This window comes from Ceratina calcarata, unplaced genomic scaffold, assembly GCF_001652005.2.
Source record: "Ceratina calcarata isolate Rehan_Ccalc_2016 unplaced genomic scaffold, ASM165200v1 scaffold363.2, whole genome shotgun sequence".
In the NCBI taxonomy this organism is placed as follows: Eukaryota; Metazoa; Arthropoda; class Insecta; order Hymenoptera; family Apidae; genus Ceratina; species Ceratina calcarata.
In genome coordinates this window covers 233,637-242,304 of record NW_017159356.1, presented here as the reverse complement: position 1 = coordinate 242,304, position 8,668 = coordinate 233,637, and the positions used below count along the sequence as shown (strand labels likewise).

The 8,668-nt window shown below is 38.4% G+C and overlaps 1 protein-coding gene across 7 annotated transcripts in view; it reads left to right on the top strand.

Annotated features, from left to right (window-relative positions):
* The window catches only part of Mp (collagen XV/XVIII-type protein multiplexin), a 224,789-nt gene that overhangs the window by 23,778 nt on the left and 192,343 nt on the right, over positions 1 to 8,668 (top strand). The window lies entirely within an intron of this gene.

The following is an 8,668-nucleotide window of genomic DNA, read 5'->3' as shown; positions in this document are numbered from 1 at the left end:
GTCTAAACCTCTTATTATTATAATACGTCAGGCTAAACATAACAATTTCTCTGATAATGTTAATTAAGCTCGTTATTGTTCGAAATTAATTGAAGTTAACCAGTTCGTATCTCGAGGCATAAACTAGACAGCGTCTAGATTTAAAACAGAACAGGAGAGAATTAAGTCGTATAAATATTCCCCGTTCCTGTACGATACCTTTAATCTTCATTATTATTCCCATTTTCGCCACCTCTCCACCTGAACATTCACGAATATATCAAACAGTAACCTGGGTTTTTTCGCGGAATTAATAAATAGCGCGAGAAACCGCAAAATGGGATTAGAGCCTCGACTGCGAAAACTCGACGTTAAAAAGAGAAATGGAAAAGTGGCTGCGAGAGGGAGGCAAAGGGGTAACTCTTTACGCTCGGGCTTCGGCGTTTAAAAGCGTTCGGTGTTTGAAAGCTACCGCGTGAGTTAGCTTTATTGGAGTTTCTTCTTGCGTGGCTGCGAAAAAAGTTCGAGTTATGGGGACAGGAGGATAGGGGGGGGGGGGGAAATCGTGAATTCGAGGAAGCTGTTCGATTACTGTTAGTCTTCCTAAGGGCTGGGATTACCTAGACGGGTTGAAAAATCACGGAACGGAGTCTGAAATTTGTTTTCAACTCAGAGAACCATTTTCTGCAGCAAATTAATGTACAGAGTCATAGATGTTAAATAGGTTCTATTCAGTTTATGTTTGGTGATACATGATTTTTATAAAATGTATTCTGCTCTTAAAAATTTACAAATATGCAATAATAATCAATCAATGATTCAAAACATTTAATTACATTTCCTTTTATTTTAATTATTTCTTTTTTCAATCATAGTCGAATCTCTACGTATTAAAAATGTCAGTAAGCACAATCTATATGCTACATTTACAATTTCACGTTTAATATCTGATCTACAAAGAAACGCTTGAACCCTTTTATTCTCCCCTCGTGTCGTGCGTAGCAATCGTCGCAGGCCTCTATTACACGCACGATATTACAGCGTGAAGTGCAAGCTTGAGAGCTCTTTGGAATCGAGCCGCGGAATTGTGGAGCGAAAGACGCGCGTAACCGTGAAGCAAAGTCGACTTTATTAAAATTTGTCGGTTCACCCCGGAAGCGGAAATCCCGCGAAGAACGAGGAGAGAGGTTTCGCACCTATGCGGGCGCGGGATGAACGTTGACGAGAGTGGCTTGCTGGCTGGTAACGAATGGTCGTTACTCCACTGCCGGAACAAAAGCCTTGTAAACAAAACACGCACCGCCTGTTCGGGTACAGTCCCACTAACAAGCCTCGCGACAATTTTATTTGTCTCAGTTATCTTTATTCCAGTATTTGCTAGATATATAAATTGAAACTTTGATGTTCTTTTTATAATATTAATATATTTTTATTAAGAGAGAAAATAATTTTAGGATTTTAATAAATAAATCATTTTAGAACCACCTTATCATTGCTTTTTATCTATCTACAAAAGATTGGCAGAATATAGAATTGGGTCTAAATTGTATATAATTTTCTCAGTAATATTAAAAAATTGTTGTTCGGCGTAAATAATGTTTTTTGAAATATTTATTGGAATATCACAAGCTTGATTAGATGTACAACTACCTTCTAATCATAGTATATTGTATTTTATACGTTTGAGTCAAGTGAGACTTCTGGACGGGAATGTACATGCCCGGTGGCTGCACCTCTGACTATGCTTCACGCTCCTCTTTTCTGCTCTCGCCCTTATGCTCTACATTTGAAACCATCCCTGCAAATTCTTCGTTCGACGTACACCGCTGAGTTTCATGAACTCTAGCCACCCTGTTGAATGAACTTTAACCCTTTCATAATACTTTCGAAACTGTATGAATTTCTTTCATAAAAATCCCCGCAATTTCTGTACACGTGCAAGGTCAATTTTCTTTTCCCAATGGAAAGCCATGAATACATGTTGACGTATACTACGAATTCGTACTGCGTTATTAAGTTTAAAATATCCATGACAGACGAGCACACGTTCATCTTCCATAATCTGTCTTTTGTATTCAATCCTCATCTACCATTTCACAAAACATGTTTTATTGAGGAGAGCCTGAAAGACTTGCGACGAACGTAATAAGCAGATCAAAACGGTCGTTTCTTTCATCTCGAGAAAAAGGAGGATGCGTAGGAATAAGGAGAGAATGAAGACGTGAGCGCGAAGCTCGTATTTAATTCGCGCGGACCAGAATTAAATACAGTACACGTGTATCGGTATCATTTATTTCGCGGAAGAAGCGCGAGACGTATAATAAAGATACAAGTTTTACGATCCTGTTCCAGCTCCGCGTACCAAATTTATAGTCTCGCATAAGCTGCAACACTTGACGCAATCTAAATGCATCGAGTTTCTATAAATGAACATAAATTGCGCCGGGCGATATGACGGGACGTGCGCGCTCCGCAAGAGTTTAACCGTTTCATCTCGGACACGGCTGGGGACGTAGACATTCCTAAAACGCGTATTTTACTTGCCATAAACTGCGAACTCGATACAAGCTGTGCCTGTGAAAAAAGGAGACCGTACCCGCTTTGCTTTTATGCGTAAAAGCAAGACTTCCTGAACCCCGAAAGCGAACCGTATCGCTGAATTTCGCTGAGACACTGTCACAGATAAATTATTCATCTTATTCGGCGGAACTGCATCCTCCGCTTTTTCACTACCCGCTGTTTTATGTATTTCAAGCTTTAACTCTTTCCTCGTCCTGATCTACCTTTAAATATCTATATTCCACAATTTTTTTTTCTAACATTTTGCCTTCTAATATTGTCAGATATCATTTAGCTGTCTTTAAAGATAACCAGAATGTTCATTGATAATAATTTCGAATAACATGTTTTTGAAGAAAATTTTATTAATCAGAATCTCTGAATTATGTATTAAACTTTCAATTTGCGAGGCCATCGAAATCTGTACTGTATAATTCTCCATAATGTCCTAGAGTTCTAAAGAATAATAAATATGTAGAGATAACGGTTCAACACTGTTATCCGTGGTATCGTTTGAGTAATGCTTGCCATATCGACTTTTAACAAGCTCAGCATTGTTATACGATTATTGGGGGATGGCACGCGTTGCCCTAAGGCGACACGAGGAATAATCGAGCGGAGGGTTCGCGTGTGGTCCGCCGATTTTGCGAGAGGCAGGAGTCGTGAGAGCAGGACCAGTTTCGAGAAGAGTTCATTTTGCTCGAAACGTATCCCGAGCGTCCGCCTGGTCAGCACCATAAACCCGATCCGGGGCTTATCTCGAGGCCCCCGGGGTGGCCACCTGTCCGCTTTTATTCCCCGTGAGTTTCATTGGCCGAGACCGCAGACGTCCAGACGGAATACTTCTTTCCTTCCTCCCGGTTTCGATTGGGGATGATCGACAGCGATATCATCGTAGAGTGGAACTCGGTTATGGTTGATGTTCTCTTAAGATTCATTTTTTAAGAGAAACGCCTCGCTTCAGTTTTTAAAATACTTACCGGTAAGGATTTCGATGTCTAATCAGTAATCATTTTTATTAATTCGCAGTTTGATTAGATTTTGTGTATTGCATTCTTAAAATATAATATAATTTATATTAATTCAATGACAATAATTAGTGTCTCTCTAAATTGATTTATGATATTCAAGAACTAAGTACATATACATATATTATTATTTACAATTATTAATTTTTATTGCAAATTGCATATCGCATGTACATATGGACAGTGTATAACAAATTATGGCAGAGCCTTATGTGAAACGCCAGGAACAGATAACCACATAACATAAACTAGTTGAAGTGAAGTACAATTAATTGAAACGTCATGAAAATATTTATATATGCCGGTGACATTAATTGAATTGTTGATTTAATAATGCATTAGTTTGAATAATTGCTTGATATATTGTACCGGATCGAGTGTTATTTATTCTTTTTTTCATCTTTTTACTTTTGCCCTTTCATATTACACGGCTGTCGTTCCCTGCCTCGGAAATATTTAAATGTCTTTCTTCGCTCGATGAACGGCCCCTTTTCTTTCTTGTTGGCTGCTGTGAAAACTGGTTTCTCGAACGCGGATCGAGAAATAAAGATAAAGAGAAGAAGAGACTGACGAAAAAGAAGGAGTTGAATAGTCGAGTGAATTTAAATTCGTATCAAATGATCTTTATTACCTTCGATCCAGTTACGAAGTTATTAATTAATCGTTCTCTACTTTATTACTTGAATTTCTAACGCGTATTGGAAATGTTAATTACGTAATAATGCAGGAGATCCTAATGGTCGAAATAATTAAAATACCAGTTTTGTTTATTGATCATATGAATTATTTCATAAATTGCAATTATGATTTAATTATTCTGAACCATTACGTTGAATTCTTCAAATAATTAAAAACCCATGTGACCATAAGAATATTAGATTGTTCAAGACGTTTGCTCTTCAGGCTGTATTATGTATACTCCTGGGGAGAGAATTTACCTGTCCAATTTTTGTCTACCTTCTGAAAATAGTCTGGATGGTACCCTCAGTTATACTGCTTATTCCATTAGTGACGCTCCCCAAGGAAGCAAAGTCAATTTTTACTTTTCTTCATCTTCTTATACTTTATTCTCGACGTATCTTTTATTCTTTCTTCTATGCAACTTTCTCCTATATACGTGATTTTGAAAGTTTGAAATATCAATTAAAATTAAATTTATCGATTATGAGAATCAACTAGAAATCAGAAAACTTTGTGATTACTTAAAACCAGTCAATAGTACCAGTAGATATAGTAATAGTATTTCATTAAATTCTTATAATTAGAAGAAACGCCTTAATGATTATTTATACTAGGACTGAATTATCTATCCTTTTTAATTATTATCTGTCACATCATCTGTCATATATAAGGTCTACTGCGTATTTACCAAACGTAAGTCTATTCTTAAGATACGGCCATTGGATTACTAAACGGAAACCGTGTCTCCGGAACAGTGCCGGTTGTCATTAAAGCGAATTAAATCCCGGCAGTAAAAACAAACAGACGTTGGCCGGCTGTCCCGATTCATTTATAGAACATATTCGTTCGGCTGTAAGAAACGGGAATCGGGGACACAGGTTGCGCCGCGGTGAAACCGTTTTTCCGGGAAGAGAAGGATGCCCCAGGAAATCCACTTTTCCGTGCCGGCAGCCGTGCAAACATCCTCCTATCCTCGGAAGACGAACCACTCCGGGTGCAGTGTCTACTTCCCAACCAATCCAACGGGATCTGGTACCTGTTTGCACTGGAAATCGCACCGCGGCGTGCTGTCTACGCGGCCGACCCTGTGGAAACCATCTTCCGCTTTTCATTGTGCAAGTATAGTATTTTCGTCATAGGACGAAAATCGCATCATTCATAAATTGCAATTATGATTTAATTATTCTGAACCATTACGTTGAATTCTTCAAATAATTAAAAACCCATGTGACCATAAGAATATTAGATTGTTCAAGACGTTTGCTCTTCAGGCTGTATTATGTATACTCCTGGGGAGAGAATTTACCTGTCCAATTTTTGTCTACCTTCTGAAAATAGTCTGGATGGTACCCTCAGTTATACTGCTTATTCCATTAGTGACGCTCCCCAAGGAAGCAAAGTCAATTTTTACTTTTCTTCATCTTCTTATACTTTATTCTCGACGTATCTTTTATTCTTTCTTCTATGCAACTTTCTCCTATATACGTGATTTTGAAAGTTTGAAATATCAATTAAAATTAAATTTATCGATTATGAGAATCAACTAGAAATCAGAAAACTTTGTGATTACTTAAAACCAGTCAATAGTACCAGTAGATATAGTAATAGTATTTCATTAAATTCTTATAATTAGAAGAAACGCCTTAATGATTATTTATACTAGGACTGAATTATCTATCCTTTTTAATTATTATCTGTCACATCATCTGTCATATATAAGGTCTACTGCGTATTTACCAAACGTAAGTCTATTCTTAAGATACGGCCATTGGATTACTAAACGGAAACCGTGTCTCCGGAACAGTGCCGGTTGTCATTAAAGCGAATTAAATCCCGGCAGTAAAAACAAACAGACGTTGGCCGGCTGTCCCGATTCATTTATAGAACATATTCGTTCGGCTGTAAGAAACGGGAATCGGGGACACAGGTTGCGCCGCGGTGAAACCGTTTTTCCGGGAAGAGAAGGATGCCCCAGGAAATCCACTTTTCCGTGCCGGCAGCCGTGCAAACATCCTCCTATCCTCGGAAGACGAACCACTCCGGGTGCAGTGTCTACTTCCCAACCAATCCAACGGGATCTGGTACCTGTTTGCACTGGAAATCGCACCGCGGCGTGCTGTCTACGCGGCCGACCCTGTGGAAACCATCTTCCGCTTTTCATTGTGCAAGTATAGTATTTTCGTCATAGGACGAAAATCGCATCAGTGAAAGTTTAATTATTTGTTCGAATGTATAATAGTCTCGATTCTGACTTTAACTTATTAAGTATTTTATTATCCTATTTAATTGTAATTGTTTCTAGTTATACAGCGTTAGGATATCGAATGAATAATGGAACGGCTATCTTCTTTGCCATAACTTTCGAACTCTCAAATTGAATTTGTTAGATTCAAGGCTTGGTTTCTTCAAAACGATAGTTTAATCGATTCCTGATAGAGACTGAGTCGCGAAAAGTAGTTAAACCAGGATTAGGAAATTCTAATAAGCATAAATCATTTATCGGCACGGCAGCAGATATAAAAATTGATCACATTTTTATAAAGAGATAATAAAAACCGTAGATGCAAGCGTTATGTTCACGTTGCACGCGCATTGCAATTTTATTTGCCTGTAAAAATAGTAAGATTATCTCGTCACGCTCTGCATCTCGCTTTTTGCCCGTTTTTCGCCTTTCCATTCCAGCTTCCGTTTTCTCTACCCGTTTTCCCGATGCTCTTCCCTTGCGGCGTCATCTTCCTTTTAGTTTCCGGTTTCCAACGGCCAGCTGCCCTTCGAGATTTCACGGCGCACCTTCCACCCTCAGCGTGTAATAATGCTACGTTGTATGCAGGCCGCAACGCTTGGCCCGAGGAGGCGAAATACTCGCCCTGGCACCCCCTACCCCTGCGCAGATGTATTTCGGTAGCTTTGACGGAGCAGTTTTAGGTGTTAAGGGGATCTCTGACCGAGCTTTGATACCGTTGCTTTTAAGGGGATGGCGCGAAACGCGTCTGTTTCTCGGTTAGCCATTCTGAATATTGATGAACCTTAAGGGCGAGGGTTTCTTTGCTATTCAAAAACGATTTCACTTTTAGAATAAAAGCGAGATCCAATTCCTATTTAATTATACGTATCATTTGATCAAATTACTATAATTAATTTCTATTTTATTGTGTATTCCTATGATAAAATTGATTCAATTAAATAGACTTAATTCGTTATTATGAAAAATATATTTTTAACACAGATTTTATCGGCTTATCCTAATCCAGTCTACTCAGCAGGGATAGAGATAGATCTGACAATTTCCTATTCATACAATTCTCGCATCATTTTGTTCTCGTACAAAATACAACAACATTTCTCTTGTAAAAGTGTTAAAGTAGAATTTTCTGGCATGTTAAAGCCAGCAAATACCTCTTGTCGGTATTACCACTCAAGGTGTTCCTTTCCCGTACGAATTACTTTGCTCCCTCTCTCTTACTCTCTATCTCTGTTCTTTTTTTTTGCAAATGTATTCCATCGTAGCTTGCCTCGTTCCTTTTTGCGCCTGGCTCCCGACAACTACTTATCCTACTGGGACTTTATGTCACAGTTGCACCTGCACGTTGTAATATTGTCCTCTGTGTACACTCCTATTCATAAATCATGTGGCACAGACGAGTTTCAAATGATTTATTGAAAATGCTAATGCTTGTTATTCATACAATAAAAAATGTAACAACTTTTATAGACAGCATGATTGGCAATTAATGATTGTAATAGGAAATGAATTAAAATAATCTTAAATATGGAGACTATTTTATTAATAATATATCATTGATTAAAATGTGTAAGTTCAATTTTTATTTGCAAGTATAGATGAGATCAAGTATAATATTTGTTTGTTAACTTGTAAGTTGTACTGATAACAAGAATGAACAGATTTAATTTCATCTCAAATTGAATGGGGATCCTCGTGGCTCGTGCGACTATACATTTCTCAAGCAGCGAATTTATGAGCGGGGGTGTACAGCTCGGTAAATACGTGTGATCTACTCGTATATTACAACGGTGCTCGCGAGGAAAGAAGGCGAAACGCGAAGAACGGTTCTCCGCTCGTAATAAAACGGACTCAGGGGTGGGAGCATGGAGTGTAATCGTTTGATATCGAGATACGTGCGCACCCGCACGGAATCGAGCACAATGCAAACCGGGCTCGACGACGGATGAAAATAAAGTATAATCTCCCTTGAAGGAGTATTAGCCTCCGCGATAATAGCTGATGTATAAAGTGTCACGTCGATTGAACGAAGTGGCTATGTCGCGATATTTCAGTTCTATTACCATGCTAAGCGAATTACCAAACGCGAATAAACGAAGGCCAGTTTCCCTGCAATTGAAATAAGGAAAATCACCCTCAGGATTGATTACTCGATCAAAGCTTTTACGCGTAAAATAAA